The sequence below is a fragment of the Carcharhinus amblyrhynchos genome, chromosome 1 (genome assembly GCF_965287045.1).
Source record: "Carcharhinus amblyrhynchos chromosome 1, sCarAmb.v2.hapA, whole genome shotgun sequence".
Lineage (NCBI taxonomy): Eukaryota > Metazoa > Chordata > Chondrichthyes > Carcharhiniformes > Carcharhinidae > Carcharhinus > Carcharhinus amblyrhynchos.
Window position 1 is genome coordinate 137,025,362 of NC_137324.1, and position 18,407 is coordinate 137,043,768.

The 18,407-nt window shown below is 40.6% G+C and overlaps 1 protein-coding gene across 4 annotated transcripts in view; it reads left to right on the plus strand.

The window, feature by feature from the left end:
• Positions 1-842: 842 nt before the first annotated feature.
• The window catches only part of smad1 (SMAD family member 1), a 145,941-nt gene continuing 128,376 nt past the window's right edge, over positions 843-18,407 (plus strand). For 3 of the 4 annotated variants that reach the window (XM_080193244.1, XM_080193264.1, XM_080193271.1), the window contains exon 1: positions 843-930. The gene's annotated coding sequence lies outside the window, so the exon portion shown is untranslated. Of the gene's footprint in view, positions 931-4,570; positions 4,694-18,407 lie in introns of all 4 variants that reach the window. The other variant, XM_080193251.1, reaches the window with a different exon arrangement.

An 18,407-nucleotide genomic window follows, 5' to 3' on the forward strand; every position in this document is an offset into this window, starting at 1 on the left:
TCTGGCTATTCATTGCTGTGTGCATGTTCCTACGTTTGCCTACATAAACTGCAATTCAAACATAATCCACGTTGTGCTGAGACTGCAACCCAGTTTATCTTTTAACTCTTGCTATTGTTTCCTTTTTTTAACAATTTTGCAGTTTATGGCTCCTCTACCCAAGGACGGCATAAGGGCTTCAATTTGAGACACCAACAAGCAATAATAATGAGTGAGCCCAAAAAAACATTCTTCAGCAGTTTTCAAAAAATAGAAAAGAATCAAAATGTAGAAAATTGTAGAAAAGTTACTGACGAGGCCACAATTCTATCGCAAGGCAGGTTTGTTTAAAGAGGTTTTTAAATGCAAGAAACTCTGGCAATCATCAACTAGATAATAAGCTACAATGCTCACGTTATTGGATCAAATTGGAAAATGAAAGTTTGCTTTAACTATTAAAAACATCCATCAAGTGTAACTGGAACCTATGTAAATGACAGCAGATTTGTTTTTGAAGTTCGATATGGAAGAGACTCCAGTAATAATATCCTTACACGCAATAATAGTTCAACTCTTCCAGACATGACAGATTTAAATGCATCAGAAAAAGCGTCTTGCAGAAATAACGGTGATGTATAATAAGGAGCAGGAATAAATAATTAATAAGTGAATTAAGAACAAAGCATTGTGGATGAGATTGGAGAAAAGCTTTTGTTGAAGTGAAAGGTGCTGACAGTGGATGTGTTGAGCAAAGCTTTTAGTAGCTTGACTCTCTCTTTCTCCCTCCCTCTCTTTGATGTGATTGGGAAAGTAGTGCGGCTGGTTGGCGGGCTGATACACAGCGCGGTGAGTAGTCGCAGTCTGGCTGACGCCGGAGCTCTGGCGGTGATGTGGCTGATGGAAGAACGGCAGATGGAGCGGGAGGGAGGAGGCCGAGCGGCCTGGGTTCAGGTAAGTCAACGGCACGAATTGCCCTCAGTGATGGCTAATTCCTCTCCATTTTTCAGCTTCGAACGTCTTTAGCTTTTTCAGGCGTGTGGAGCTGGCGCGGTTTTAAAAGAGCGAAGGTTATCGCCCCCCCTTTCCTTAAAAGTACTTTTAGGACAACATGGCGTCACTGGGAAAGGGGGAAAATTGGAGGCAGTCAGCTCGGATCCGGGGAAGAAAGTACATTCACTCCCGGGGAAAGTTCCTACAAGTTTCTGTCGCCAGAGTCTCCGTTTCTGAGCCGCAAACTCTAGTTGTTGTCGGTATTTTGGGTTCAGCGCCGTGTGATCGGCTGTGAAAGTTTTCTCTTTTTCAAAAAGTACAATTTAATGGGAAGGATGCGACTGATCTTTCTTCCCTTGGCAGCCTCGTTCTCTTTAGACGTTGATGGAATAACATTCCCCACCGAGCTGAAACTGTTTAAATAATGTGTGCAGACTTCACGGAGTTTTAAGAATCTTAGAAAATTATTATTTTTCGTGTGTGTTTCGTGACGTTTGATGAAGAGTTTGAGTGGAGTTTATAGACGTGATTTATTTTTATCCGACTCTGGTGTAAATCTTGTGAAACCATCTCCTCCATCTTCTTCACTGCTCGATTTCCATTTCACGGATCATCACTGGGTGAAAGACAAAGTCTCAAAGATGTGCCACTTTTTTTCGCGCATTTAAACAGGGAGATGTTTTACGGCAGGATCTTAAAATGATAACGTTGTTGTTAAACTTTCAAAAACTTGGATTGCGAAAGGAAGCTTTAATATAAAATTGGCCAGGCTGAAATATATTTTAGAGTGTTAAAAGTACTATTTGTGAAAAATAACTGAAGTAATTATTTTAGTGACGCTGTGTAGAAGGAATTGTTTATTTTTGATTTAGCTTAGAAGGTATCTTGTTTCTAAATTTAGCTGGCTAAGAGCTTTTGCCTGGGTCAGTTTTTTGTGTACATTTAGCTGCAATCTGTTCTCGATGAACGTGACGGGTTCTTGCACATAACTGAAATGACGTGTGGATTATCATACTTTGGTTACAGCCTCGTGTGTGCAGTGTGTTTCTTTTATCTATGCTGGAGATTTTTTTATATGCGCTGGTGCATTATCTGCCATGCATCCTCCTTGGCACTTTGACAGGAATCAGTTCAAGGCAGGGATTGAGTTACCAAAAGGACAAGAAATTGTCCTTGCATTGGAATATTTTTATTTTGTTTATATTCTGTGTATCCTATCACCATTACAAAATTTTCATCAGCACTTTGCATTGTTTTCCTTTTGTCAACAAAACCTTTGAAAATGCCCTCCGAAGGTCTGACGTTTTAACTTTATAAAATGTATTTTTAAATACCAGAACCATTTTTGTCATTGATGACAGATATTTGAATCTAATTTGAGACATAGTTCAATATTTCCATGTGTATACACATTTTGGCGGCTAGGTTATTTGTTTAAAAATAACTTGAGATCCTCATTCACAAAATGAAATAACGAAGCTCTCCCTCAGTATGTTTTAATAACATTTTCATATTTTGTCTTTTCAGTTTCAGCTGGTGTATTTCTTTCTCTAAATGATTACTTGTATAATGTACACCTAAACTGGGAATACCTCTTCAGTGGCCAAAGTGGGGAAAAATAGCAATTCCTTTCTTCTTAAAATAGTTTCTACATCCTGTATTGTTGCTTATGTCATTATTTGGTGCATATAGACTTAGGGTTATGACAATTATTGGTTTATCTTTTGTATCCAGTTGTATTTAAAAGATGTCAAGGATAAAGTATTTCAATTAATTTATATTAAATTATTATAAAATAATCTTTGCATTTGCAAGGTTCTATAACTGGTATTGGAATTACACTTCCTTTACTCTTGAGATTGGTATTTCAGATAAGTAATTATTTTGTGTATTATTGACATTATAGAATCGCTTTGGCAAAGTTTTTGGTCAGTAATTTCTGATGATGTTAACTCAGTCTCAGACACAAGGGAAACTGCCCCATTCCCACTAATGAATCAAAAATGAAAGTGCTGTATCAGGAATACACTTCCAATCATAAAATGGATTCCCACCTATAGAAATAGAACCTGTACGTTGTTTTAATTACACCTGCTGACAAAATTGTAATTGGCAAAAGAACAGCAATACCTTCCCCTGAAAGTGGAATTCTGAATCTTAAAAATGAAATAACATTTGTTGATGCACACTTAAAACTGGAGGGTGTTTCAGTTTAAAATGTTAGGGGAAAAGCCCATACATAATTAATTTACTTGAAAATACTTGCAATGTAACTTGTCAACACTTGACTGCAAAAATTTGCTCCTGAGACATTGTGTGTGTGTATAAAAGTCTTAAGAGACTTTTAGATAAGTACATGGAACTTAGTAAGATAGAAGGTTATAGGTAAGCCTAGTAATCTCTTAGGTAGGGACATGTTCGGCACAACTTTGTGGGCCGAAGGGCCTGTATTGTGCTGTAGTTTTTCTATGTTTCTAAGTTTCTAAAGTCTTTTCTAACACAAGTGTCTCTTGCTGTCTTGCTGAGAATTAGTAAGGCTACCCCTTTGAGGGTGGAGGTCATATGATGTCATGGGTAACGTCCCTGTCTCCGAACCAGAAACTCTGGATTCAAATCCCACCTGAGGAAGGCACTTTCATGATCAGCCAGACAGGCTGAACATCAACCTGCAAGTCCTTCCAACATGTGCTGATGGCAGGTGGTAAGAGTGGGAGAGATGTGTTGGAAATAAAGTTGGAATCTGTACCATCACTGTCCATAATTCCAGATGAAAATGTGTGTCAAAGTGCACGTTGCCACAGCAACTCAGGACTCCAAGTGAACTGTAACACACACAACACTCCTTTGACGACCATCTCATTAAATTCAAAAATGCAGTCAGAAGAGATGCCTGAAGTATTAAAACTGTCAGTAGGTCTTAGTGATTCTAGGTAAATACTCTGGGGCATTGACACATGCAGATGACGAAGATCCTGGGTTCAGTCCATGTTTCCACTACAATAGTTTATGCACTACACTTGGTCTTGTCATGCCTAGTAGGCGAGTAAGGAGAAACTTCAGCTGGAATTACTCTTCTAACCAAAGTCACACTGGTTGCCAGAAAGTGGGGATTTTGGTTGAGTGGGATCAGCTCTGTGTGATTATTTTAAATGTTGGCAAACCTGCCAACTTGTTGGCTTCAGTGTGTTGAAGACTTAAATCTTAACCAAGCTGAAATACTGCATCCACCCTCCCTGACCAAAATGCGGAAAGTATGTTTTATTACTTGCAGAATGCTATTGCATAGTACATGGGGCTTTACTCTAATGCTTTTACAGTAAGCTACCTTTCTCATGTTTGACCAGGCAGAGAAAGTGAGCAAGGAAAGTGAAAACTATCGAAATGAAACTTTAATATGATATGGTGAACTTTGCTTCTTGATTGAAAAACATAAATCATTTTGCACAAGAAAAATATACAGGAAGTTCGTCAGGAGACAGACAAATGTGTAAGAGAGGATTTTTGATCTTCCATAACTCTTGTAGTGATGTTGTGGGTATGGAATTATTGGGAGCAACAGCTGTTGCTACATATTAAAAATGCTTTTTTATAACTCTTTCAGGATCTGGAGGCGTTTTACAGTCATTAAAGGATTTTAGAACTGTGGCCACTGTTGCAATATAGGATATCTGGCAGACAATTTCTGCATTGCTACTGTGGTAACTTGCAATGTGATCATGACCGGGTAAACAGTTTTTAGAAATTTGATAATAGTTAAGTTTTGAATAGTGGGGCATGCTCTTGTTTGAGATAGTACCACTGAGTATTTTTACATACATTTGAGAAAGACGGAGCCTTGGTTTGACATCTCATCTGATAGATGCAGCACTCCCCCAAAATTACATTAACATTTCAACCCAATTTTTGTGTTCAAGTCCCTGGACTTAACAAGAGTACTATCATATGGCTGTTGTGTAGAATATGGTGCATGGAGTTTTAATATATTAAGTGTATAATTTGCCAGTGGAATTGTGGGTACTGCAACACATGGTGTGGAGCTAAGCCGTCCCAATCAATGAGACTTCAACTTTCATTCTTCAGTTGACCATCCCTCTGGCACCTGTGAGACACTAAGATTGGTTGTAATATATGTTTTTTAAGAAGAATCAGCCCGAGTCCATTCATGATTGTTGCCCTTTGCTGAAAAGTACATTCAACTGTGTGTTGGTTATTCACAGTTGTAATCCTCCAAGTTTAAAATAGTCTTATTGCATTCACTGTAAGTTGTATAAGAGAAAAATACTAAAGGATTCCAAGCATTTTGGAGCTGTGTGCCTCTAAGACTCAAATTTACTTTGCATTCCCACCTGCACAGCTTTGTTTCTTTATAATGTGTGTACTTTCTAACCCTTTTATGCTATCGTGTATCTCATGGTGCTTTCACATAACTAAGGTGAAGAATTGTAATTAGAGTCAAATGCTAATTAAGCATTGTTAAGGATGCTGCGACTGCTATTTTTTTGTGGCTAAACCAAGTTCTGTGTTCAGAATAGTGTAGTAAATTATACATTGCTAGCCAATATGAATCTGTTTCAAACCAAGAACGTGGTGAGTAGAATTGTAAGTCACAAATCTATTTTGAAAAAAACACAGTTGAACTTGTAAATGTAGTGTAGCAATATTGTTGTTGTGGAGTTGCTTCATTAAGTAATGGGCAAATTCAGGGAATTCTACAACCACGATGTTCAAAACATTGTATTAGAAAATACTAATTTTTAGTAGCTGCTAAATTTTCTCTTAGAATCATAGAATTCTTGCAGTGCAGAAGGGGAGCATTTGGTCCATCGAGTCTGCACCGATTCTCCAATAGAACATGTTACCCAGGCCCAATATCTGCCCTATCCTCGTAAACCTGCATATTTACTGCGGCTAATCCAGCTAAACTACTCATCTTTGAACTGTGGAAGGAAATTGGAGCACCTTGAGGAAACCCACGCAGACACAGGGACAGGCTGCATAATTCGCAGTCACCTAAGGATGAAATCGAGCCCGGTGCCCTGGCACTGTGAGGCAGCAGTATGAACCACTGTGCCACCATATCTTCACTTGTTTGAATCTGAGCGTTACAGCAGGGAATTCCAATTTCGTGCGAGTCTAGACAGTGAAAGATGTTTTATAAGCTCCAGAAATAACAGTTGCAATCTATAAATAAGAAACATGCTCTGGGATAGTGTGTGCTCCCTGTTAGAAGGTTTTACTTGTGAAGTTATAAATTGGTTTTGGTGGACTAACAGTTGAAGACACATGCTGGTAACCAAGATGAGCTTAGAATATTCAGTAAAGAACATGTAATGAAGGATCTATGATTGCCATTACATAGTTGCGAAATGTTGGAAATGTGTTTAATTGTCCTTTCTGGTAGTTCTACAACATGTAGATTCTTGACTCAATTTCACTTCCTTTGAAATATTTTGGGTGGCCCCCATGTCCGAAGGTGGTGAGTCTGACCTATATATGGATTTAAATATAGTTATAACATGCTCCACTGCAATAATGAGGAAATGCTGCATTGTTGGGAGATCTGTTCTTTGGATAAAATAGAGACCTTGTCTGCTGGTACAGAGAGCTATTATGATATTCAAAGAGGAGGAGTGAAACAGCCTAGCCAGCATTGGGAGAGTTAATTGGTACTTCATAATTGTCATTAGCTACCTTGAAAGAAAATTTCAGTCTAGCACAGATTGCTAGAGTTGTGATGCAGAAGCCCCTGTTTATTGAGCCTAAGAGCTTTAATGGACGCACCAGCTCTCCTTTATAAATAATGTACATTCTTTGTAAAATGGAATCCCAAGAGACTGCAGAGAAAGCATCATTATCAGACTCTTCAACCTTCTTTGAAATCCTCAATTGATTTACACTCAGAAATTGTGCAAAATGATACTCCAGTCTACATCAGGTCAGTCAGTGAAAGTCAAGATGTGATCCCATTATCCCAGACATAGTAATTAACCCATTTGATTGGATGTAGAATCAAATTGTTTGATGTGCCCTTCAGTGTTCTGAATGGTGAATGGACAAAAGATTTTATTATTATGGAGGTACTGTATTAAAAATGCTAGAATATACTAGCTCAATAGATCTGATGCAATAAAAAAATTGTCTTTGACCTGTAAAAATTGACATTGAACTAGTTGGCAAGCAAGGGCATGAAGATTGTGTTCTTTGATATTTGGCCATGGCTTGAAACGTGGTGTTGCACCATTCTTCCGTGTCCAAGTACTATCTCTAGCTCTAGGTCAGTTAAAGACTAGGGTATATGACACATTCGGGCACCATTCATCATCTGTATATCCATATATTTTATGTCTGATAGTGAGTTGCAAGGCTGTAATTCAGTTGAGCTGTTCTGATGTTGTAAATTGAGCGTGCTTGGTGATCATCAGCAGATCTGCAAAATTGAACTCACTGCCAGACCTATCAGGCAGTTGTAAGGCTGCAGTGTCAGCGCAAAGAAGAGGGGACCTCGCTGCTTTGCTTTGGAATCTTGTTGGTTCCTGATTCTAGATTTACACAACATTCTGTTAGTGCGAAATAACATTATTTTGGGCAATGATATAGGATAAATGCAGCTTTTTGTTATATTTCAAGTGGTTATGCCATTTTGACCGTTAATAGTTTTCTTTAATAGAACAAAAGAATTCTAATTTATTGTTCTGCTTAACCTTCGCTGTTAAGGTTATTGATTAAACAGTATCCTTTGGGTCCTTAGATTTTGTGGATATAATAAAAGAAGTCTAGTACAACTCTAGAAATTTTGTTTAGTGATTGGGAGTAGGTAGGTTCTCCTATAAACTAATTCCAGTTCACCTTAAAGTACTTCTGGATAGAAAATTATCATAAAACATAGAACAGTACTGCACAGTTCAGGCCCTTTGGCCTTCGATGTTGTGCCGAGCTTTGTTCAAAACCAAGATCAAGCTATCTCACTACCTATCATTCTGGTGTGCTCCATGTGCCTATCCAGTAACCGCTTGAAAGTTCCTAAAGTGTCCGACTCCACTATCACAGCAGGCAGTCCATTCCATACCCCAACCACTCTGAGTAAAGAATCTACTTCGGACATCCCTCTTACATCTCCCACCATGAACCTTATAGCTATGCCCCCTAGTAACAGCTATGTCCACCCGAGGAAATAGTCTCTGAATGTCCACTCTATTTATCCCCCTCATCATCTAATGAGCCTCTTAAGTCGCCTCTCATCCTCCTCTGCTCTAAAGAGAAAAGCCTCAGCTCCCTCAACCCTTTCCTCATAAGAACTACCCTCCTAACCAGGCAGCAACCTGGTAAATCTCCTCTGCACTTCTCCAATGCTTCCACGCCCTTCTTATAGTGAGGTGACCAGGACTGCACACAGTATTCCAAATATCCTGTACAGTTGCAGCATAACCCCACGGCACTTAAACTCAAACCCCGTTAATAAATGCTAACACACTGTAGGCCTTCTTCACGGCTCTATCCACTTGAGTGGCAACCTTCTGAGATCTGTGGATATAAACCCCAAGATCTCTTTGTTCCTCCACATTCCTCAGAACCCTATCGTTGACCCTGTAATCTGCATTCAAGTTTGTCCTACCAAAATGAATCGCCTCACACTTATCAGGGTTAAACTCCATCTGCCATTTTTCGGCTTAGCTCTGCAGCCTGTCAATGTTTCTTTGCAGTCTACAAGAGCCCTCAACCTCATCCACTACTCCACCAATCTTGGTGTCATCAGCAAATTTACTGACCCACCCTTCAGGCCCCTCCTCCAAGTCATTGATAAAAATCACAAATAGCAGAGGACCCAGTACTGATCCCTGTGGTACACCGCTGGTAACTGGTCTCCAGTCTGAAAATTTTCCATCCTCCTCCATCCTTTCTTCTATGAGATATGATGTAGAGATGCTGGTGTTGGACTGGGGTAAACACAGTAAGAAGTCTCACAACAGCAGGTTAAAGTCCAACAGGTTTATTTGGTAGCAAAAAGTTTTAAAAACTCACATTCTAAGCAGTGTTCTGTAAACTGAGTGTGTGTCTTTACATCCCCTGTTTGTGATCAGAACTCCCCACTCACCTGACGAGGATCAGAGGCCCGAAAGCTAGTGGCTTTTGCTACCAAATAAACCTGTTGGATTTTAACCTGGCGTTGTGCGACTTCTTTCTATGAGATAGCCAGTTACTTATCCAATCAGCCAAATTTTCCTCTATGCCACACCTCCTTACTTTCTTCATGAGCCTACCATGGGGAACCTTATCAAACATCTTACTAAAATCCATGTATACAACATCAACTGCTCTACCTTTGTCTACACACTTAGTTACCTTCTCAAAGAATGCAATTAGATTTATGAGGCAAAACTTACCCTTCATAAATCTGTTCTGACTATCCTGGATTAAGCTGCACCTTTCCAAATGGTCATAAATCCAGTTCCTCAGGACCTTTTCCATTAACTTACCGACCACTGAAGTAAGACTAACCAGCCTATAATTACCAGGGTCATTCCTATTTCCTTTCTTGAACAGAGGAACAACATTCGCCACGCTCCAGTCCTCTGGCACTATCCCCGTGGACAGTGAGGACCCAAAGGTCAAAGCCACAGGCTCTGCAGTCTCACCCCTTGCCTCCCAAAGAGTCCTAGGATATATCCCATCTGGCCCAGGGGACACATCGATCCTCAGGTTTTTCAAAATTGCTGGTACATCTTCCCTCAGAGTAGCTCCCTCCTCCAGCCAGTCGCCCTGTATAACACTTTCATCCTCAAATCCTTACAATGTGCGATATTAAGGGGTTGACACCTCATTCAACTACGAGCTTTTGCAAAAACCTGCTAGACCAGCAGTTTGGGGTACGAAAGGCATAAATAACTTTAGCCTGTTGTGAGTTGACTTCAAAACGACAAGCTTAAGACATCTGTGATTAACCAACTTGCCCATTAACAGTTTCTTTCAACATAACCATATTACGACCTTAGATATGGTTAACCTGACAAGAACAAAGGATGTCTTGTGATTAGCTGTATTACATCAGACCACATGTGACCATGAGGATTGTAAAGCTACATAAAGGGGGACTGTCGCATTGTTCGGTGCAATTTTGCTACCTGACTCCCAGCACTGAGTGGAGGTTACATAGCAAAGGCTTGCCAGCTTGCGTATGTAAGAACAGTAAAGAACTTTCGAAGCGGACAGCAGTAGGCGTTTGCCTTTGTTTCAAGGAAGGAAGAGTCTTGCAAAAAACGAACATAACAAGTTCAGAAGGAAGCCATTCAGCCCATTGAGAATGCAACAACAATGATCCCACCCAGGCCCTATCCCTGTAACCCCATATATTTACCCTGCTAATCCCCCTGACACTATTGGACAATTTATCATGACCAATCCATCTAACTTGCACATCTTTGGACTGTGGGAGAAAACCAGAGCACCTGGAGGAAACCCACACAGAAATGGGGAGAATGTGCAGACTCCACACAGAGAGTGACCCAAGCCAGGAATTGAATCCAGGTCCTTGGCTTTGTGAGGCAGCAGTGCTAACCACTGTGCCACCATGCTACCCTCCCATTGTAGAAGTCACTGGTTTCTACATGTTCCTAGGGTTTTTGAGTCCATTATTTTGACTAAGTCTGTTCTATGTGATGACTCCAAGAAGTCTTGCCATTGCCTTTTCTTAATTTGAACCTTTAGCTTGCTTTAGTAAATTAACTACATCTTTGATCATCCTAACAAGACATATATTTTGGGGAATTCTGTCACTTGCACCAAGCATACCAATTGCTTGACGGTCACTGTGGTGTACGATTTGCAGGGCTAAGACAAATGTTTAAATGCTGTCATCTTTTTTTTTAAATATAAAAAGTAGTTTCTTTTGATAATTCTGTTTGCATGTTTTCATTGCTGTCTCCAACATCTGAGCTAAAGATTTTACACTTATGGGTGGATAGCATTTCTTTTTAATTGTGGTTCTTGTGAACTGCAAGCATTAATAAGAATGTATTCTGACCTGAGCTGGAAGTCTGAACAGTTACATCATCAACAAGCAATGGTTGTATTTGGAAGGGGTCTTGAGACTGAGAAATAGGAAGACAGTGAAAATAAGTTGAATTTTTTTGATGTATTCGAATGACAACTAAAATACATATGAGAATATGTTTGCCATGACAATCATAAAATAGACAATTTTGTCTGGAGCATTTTTTTTGGGTTGTTGAATTCCTGTGGGACTCTGTTTGCCGCTTGTCTTGACACTCAATAAAACTCATTCTATACAACCTAGTTCCCCATCAAGTCCCTACTCCCGTAACCCCACATATTTATCCTGCTAATCCCCCTGACACTGAGCTTCAACTTAGCATGGCCAATCAACCTAACCCACACATTTTTTTGGAGCGTTATTGCAAGTAGGATAGATAGAGAGAAACTCAAATTCTTTAACTACATGGAGTAAGTAACTACATCATAACTATTTCATGTATTTGTGGTTTGTAGTTTTGCATTCTCCCACTAGTGGAAATATTCTGTCCACAAACTGTCCATAATCTTACAGGTTCCCTTAAAGCAAAGGAAAAAGACCCACCAAAAGATCTCTCACCTCTGACACTATCTTTGTATGATGTGGAGATGCTGGTGTTGGACTGGGGTAAGTAGTCTCATAACACCAGGTTAAAGTCCACCAGGTTTATTTGGCAGCACAAGCTTTCAGAGCACTGATCCTTCATCAGGTGTGATGTGAACCCAAGATCAGGATTTCCGGAGCCTTCCACATGTCATCGATGAAGACAAACATCTTGCCAAGGCCATCCCCACACCCCCACTTCTTACCTTCAAACAACCACACAACCTGAAACAGACCGTTGTCCGCAACAAACTATCTAGCCTCCAGGAGAACAATGACCACAATACCACACAACCCTGCCATGCCAGTCTCTGCAGGATGTGCTGCATCATCGACACGGATTTCATCATCTCACATGACAACACCATCCACCAGGTATACTGTACATACAGTTGCAACTCAGTCAATGTTGTCTACCTGATAAGCTGCAGAAAAGGATGCCCTGAGCGTGGTACATTGGGGAGACCATGAGACGCTGTGACAACAGATGAATGAACACCGCTCGACAATCACCAGGCAGGAATGTTCCAGTTGGGGAACACTTCAGCAGTCAGGAGCATTCAGTCTCTCATTTTCTGATTTCCGTTCTCCAAGGTGGCCTTCACAACATACGACAACGCAGAATTGCTGAGGAGAAACTGATATGCCAAGTCCTGCATATGTGAGGATGGCCTCAACCGGGATGTTGAGTTCATGTCACACTATCTATAACCACCATGACTTGTTTGGGCTTGCAAAATCTTATTAACTGTCCTAGCTTGAGACAATACACATTTCTTTAACCTGGCCCTCTTTCCGTTCACATTGTCTGTACCTTTAAGACTTGATTATCTGTAAAGACTCACATTCCAACCATTATTTTGTAAATTGAGTTAGTGTCTGTCTATGCCCTGTTTGTGAACACAAGTCCTCGCTCACTTGATTTGGCAGCACAAATGCTTGTGCTGCCAAATAAACCTGTTGGACTGTAACCTGATGTTGTGAGACTTCTTACTATCTTTGTATTATAGAACCACAGAACTGTTACAGAACAGGAGGAGGCCATTAGGTCCATTGCATCTGCACCAGCTCTCTGAATGAGCAAGTCATTCCAGCTTGCACCCAGTATCCCTTCATGTTCTTCCTTTTCAGATAACAGTCTAATTCCCTCTTGAATTCTGCAATTGAACCTGCCTCCACCTCACTCTCTCTCAGGCAGTGTATTCCAAACATTAACCACTCGCTGTGTGAATCAGAGAATCCCTACAGTGCATGAGGCAACCATTCGTCCCATCAAGTCCTCACAAACCACAATCCACCCAGTCCTTATCTGCTTAAACTTTGCATTTACCTTGCTAGTCACCCTGATGTTATGGGGCAGTTTACCATGGCCAAACACACGAACTCACACATCTTTGGACTGAAGAAAGGTTTCAGTCAAATAAGTAACACAGCATTAGCTAAACACTTGTATGCAGAATTACCATGCTTGTTTGTTAAAAGTATGTTTAATCAAAAAAGAATTGCTTGATGAATGAGCAACTTATAAATTTGGTGATATATAGTTTCACGGACAGATATTCTACATCATCACTCTACAATTTAAGGACAGCGATACTGTGCTTTAATGAGAGAAAATTGACACTAAGTGTCAGTTCTATCTCAAAGATATAAATCAGGTTTGCCCAGCCTTTTTATTGGCAGGGAGGATTCAAATTTCCATTTATTTTCCCATTTAAGGGCCAGTGAGCAAAATTCACATAAGGTTTGGCTAAATTTTAAACTGAATTTCAGAAGAACGTATTAAGAGACAATGCTGAGCAAAAATAAAACAATGACATAGCAATAAATTAAGCTTTTTTAAAAGAGAGTTAATAATGATTGCAGTATGATGACACAGTGGTTAGCACTGCTGCCTCACAGCGCCAGGAACCTGGATTCAATTCCCAGCTTGGGTGATTGTGTGGAGTTTGCACATTCTACCTTTGTCTGCGTGGATTTCTTCCACATGCTCCGGCTTCCTTCCCACAGTCCAAGGATGTGGGATTAGGTGGGTTGACCATGCTTAAATGTCCCTTAGTGTCAGGTGGACTAGCTAGGGTAAATGCATGGGGTTATGGAGACTGGGCCTGGGTGGGATTATGGTTGGTACAGGCTCGATGAGCGAAATGACTGTCTCCTACGCTGTAGGATTCTATAAATAATGAACTAGTGTGAGAGGCTGTGTACCATTCTCATTTCAGTCTCAGGTTGTGTGGTTCCTGGGTCTGGGAGTATGGGTCTCATGCACTGTTTCACATGTGTGCTTGCTTATGTACACGCTCCCCTGTGCATGTGCTTGCAAATACCACCCCCAACCCCATCCCATCACTGTACCAAATAATAGATGTGACAGCTTCCACTTCTGTGGAACTCTCAGGTTACCTGAGATGATTTGATGTTAGATCCAGGACAGATGCAGGTGTAGGGTGCTCACTTCAAATTGCCAAAAAAGAGTCTCAGGGCAGCTGAGTTAATGTATTTTGATATGGAATTTTGCTCTGCGTTTCACCTTCATTGCATCACTGCAAGTTAGACCAATATTAATTTTGCAAGTTTGAAAGTTAGCATTCTTCTGGTGCATAGCTGATCCTGTAAATCAGTTAAACTGACCTTTAATGAAATTACATGATGTTGATTTACTAAGAGAATGCTTGAACTTAAGAACATTTCCATTGGGGATTGTGTCATTTCTGTGCAAAGCATTTATATTAGTGAGCACTTCAGTTTTTGATAATGAAGCATATAATTTTGTGCTAAACCTCCTTAATCTTTTTTGACTATTTCTCCTTTGCATGTTCCTTGAAGATATAAGGTTTAATTGAACTTCAAAAATTGATTCAGGCAATGGTGTCATAATTTCTTAAATTTTGTCTGAAAGCATTAATTGGTTTATATTTGCATTTAATATGTATAAATTGAGCTTCTATGCTCTTTAACGCTGAGTTAAAAATATTATGCTGCAAGTTGGACATACCAATTAGAATTGCCAATGCTTCCAATTGGAAATAATGAACATGATGAGTTTCCAGCGTTTTCACCCGTTTCAGACTGTTTAAGTCAAATAGTCAAATTACAGTAAGAAGTCCCACAATGCCAGGTTAAAGTCCAAAGTTTATTTAGACAGTATGAGCTATTGGAGCGCTGCTCCTTCATCAAGTGAGTGAGGACTTGAGTTCACAAACAAGACATATACAGACACAAACTCAATTTACAAAATAATGGAATGTGAGTCTTTATAGGTAATCAAGTCTTAAAGATACAGACAGTGTGAGTGGAGCGAAGGCCAAGCACAGGTTTAAAGAGGTGTGTGTTGTCTCCAGCCAGCACAGCTGGTGAGATTTTTTTAAGCCCAGGCAAGTTGTGGAAGTTACAGATAGTGTGACTTGAAGCCATCCCCATGTATGTGGAACTTGGCTATTAGTTCCTGCTCAGCGATTCTGCGTTGTCGTGAAGGCCTCCTTGAAGAACGCTTACCCAAAGATCAGAGGCTGAATGCCCATGATTGCTGAAGTGTCCCCTGACTGAAAGGGAACACTCCTGCATGCTGATTGTTGAGCGGTGTTCATTCATCCATTGTTGTAGCGTCTGCATGGTCTCCCCAGTGTACCTTGCCCCGGGACACCCTTTTCTGCAGCGTATCAGGTAGACAACTTTGGCTGAGTTGCAAGAGTATGTACCGTGTACCTGGTGGATGGCGTTCTCACGTGAGATGATGATATCCATGTCGATGATCTGGCAAGTCTTGTAGAGGTTGCTGTGGCAGGGTTGTGTGGTGTTGTGATCCCTGTTCTCGTGAAGGCTGGGTAGTTTGCTGCGGACAGTGGTCTGTTTGAGGTTGTTTTGAAGGCGAGAAGTGGGGGGTGTGGGGATGGCCTTGACGAGATGTTCGTCTTCATCAATGACATGTTGAAGGCTCCGGAGAAGATGTCGTAGCTTCCCCGCTCCAGGAAAATACTGGACGACAAAGGGTACTCTGTCTGTCATGACCTGTGTTTGTACCGCAAGCCGACAGATAACCTCTCTCAGCACATTGAGGAAGCCATCCCTTGTGGACAAGCCCTCCGTATGCACAAGATCTGCTCAGGTGAGGAGGATCGCAACAGATGTTGAAAGACACATTCATAAGATTAGGATATGGCGCTTGACCCATCGATCGATGGTTCTGACGTGCGAAAAACCGCACCAACCTCCTCAGAAGATAAACACAGGACATGGTGGACAGAGTACACTTCATTAACCAGTACTTCTCTGGAGCCTTCAATGCATCATTGATGAAGACGAACCTCTGTAACCCCCACAACTTACCTGGGCTTGCAAAATCTCACTAGCTGTCCTGGCTGGAGACAACACACACTTCTTTAACTTGTGCTTGGCTCTCTCTCCACTCACATCGTCTGTACCTTTTTAAGATTTGATTATCTGTAAAGACTCACATTCCAACCATTATCTTGTAAATTGAATTTGTGTCTGTGTATGCCCTGTTTGTGAACACAAGTCCTCACTCACCTGATGAAGGAGCAGCACTCCGAAAGCTTGTGCTGCCAATAAACCTGTTGGACTTTAACCTGACTTTGTGAGACTTCTTACTGTGTTTACCCCAGTCCAGTGCCGGCATCTCCAAATCAAATCAAATTAAAAATTGTCTTGGGGGTTTCAAGGTGCTCATAAGCATGTTTTAATCTTAAAAAAAACAATTACTCTGCACAGTTTGGGGTGAGGGTGGGGGGTGGATGCATGCATGCACGAGGAGACAGGGAGAGTTGATGTGTGGGCGTGTGCGAGATCAGGGAAGAGGGAGGGCAGGTGGACAAGGGGGGTAAGGGATGGTACGCACAAAAGCGAGATGGCACAACTGCGCAGGGACTGTGCGCATGACAGATGGAAGGAGGCGTAACACATAGGCGTGTAATGGTGAGGAGGAGGGGCATGCATCTGATAGTTGGCGGGGGCCGGTGGGAAGGGTGCATGGATGGAATTGCACTCCTGGGAAGGAAGTCATTTAAAAGGCAGAATGCCATGGAGAGTGTTCCTTTGAGGATTATGCAACAATGGAAAAGTTTTATGGGCAACATATTACGAGTATATTTTCCATAAATGTTTCCTTTTGTTAGCAGTAAAAGTATGAATCATATTACACAGTAGAAAGTTCCTGTCAGACCCCTTAATGGTTTCATGGTGGATGGATGGCTTTTCTTCATATATTGTTAGTTGTCTTTTTTTTAATGTGAGGTGAAGCATGTTTTGATGATCTGTGTTAATACTTAAACTTGTAATACAAAATAAACTAAGATGTCAAGTTTCCATTGTAATGCAATTACTGAAATAAAGTCAGTGAATTACTTGATGTTGTAGTTGCATTGATCTTCTTCAGGAGAAATTTACAATTAACTGGATCAATTATTTTAATTTTACACTCAAGAAGAAAGAAACTATATTTAGAGGTTTTAATGATGGCTTGACAAGTTTATCCTCTGGGTAACTGTCTTCCACAAAAACTGGGAAGATCCCTGGTGTACTATTAGTTGATATCAGCTTGGGCTCAAACTCTATATTGAGGGCAGGAAAATGGACAATAGTTTCTGCTTCTGACTGACAGTAGTACCATTGAATTATGAGTGAATCCAGGATTGGATTTGGCAGTGATAAACTCTGCAGTCAAGTAGCCACCAAGGAGAAGAACAAGAAAATGTGGTTACTTCGAACAGTAGATTCAAATGTAAACTTTCCATAAGCAACATCAAGTGCATCCCTTCAAGAAAGGGAAAAATTGGTGGAGAATGAAGAATTGTTCAAAGACACCAAGTCTTTCTATTAGTAATTATCTGTCTGTAAATTGTGGTTAGCATATAAAGACACACTTTATATGCTCTGTTTGTGATCAGAACTCCCCACTCACCTGATGAAGGGGAAAAACCCTGAAAGCTAGTGGTGTTTGCTACCAGATAAACCTGTTGGACTTTAACCTAGTGTTGTGAGACTTCTTAATCTGTTTACCCCAGTCCAGCGCTGGCATCGCCACATCGTGGTTACTGTAGCCCATTGATGGATCACACATTGCTGATTGCTTTGTTATTTTTCCTTTCTCCATTCTCTTTCCTGTTTTCCTAGCATTTCCTAGGTATGGTTAACAAAGTAAAGCATCTTACAGGAGCAATAAGAAATAAAATTTGACATAATTAAGAAAGATGTATTATGTGATCAAAACAAAGAGAGAGATTTTAAGGTGCTGTAATTCTTGATAGGTGAGGTATTGAACTATCTGCTAACTTGGTCTGCGTGGCATGACTGTCACAGCCTTTAGGAGCTAAGCTACCACGGGAGGTCACTGATTTGATTGGACTATTTGGCTGCATGCAGTACACTGTTATTCTCTCAACAGGTTTGCATATAACTAAAGAATTGATTTAATCTTAATTTGTAAGATTTGCTGCATCTCACAACTGAAACATTCCATGTGGAGGAAAATCTTGAGTCAAATGCTGTGCCCAGACAGGGACTTGTACCCTGGACCCACAGATTAAAAATCTACTTCTCTACCGACTGAGCGATCTGGACTCGGCAATTGCAGCAGAAATCAAACCTGCAGTTTTCTGGTTACATCACATTTTGCACCTGAGTCCAACACTTATCCATTAGACCATGCACCCAGCACAAGTTTTGATCATGTTTCTGCCAGGTTTCAAACTAGGTACCTTTCACGTGTTAGGTAAACATGATGGCCACAACTACACTAACAGATTGAAACCTCACCATGGCTGCCATTTACCAACATTTCTTTTGCATAAAT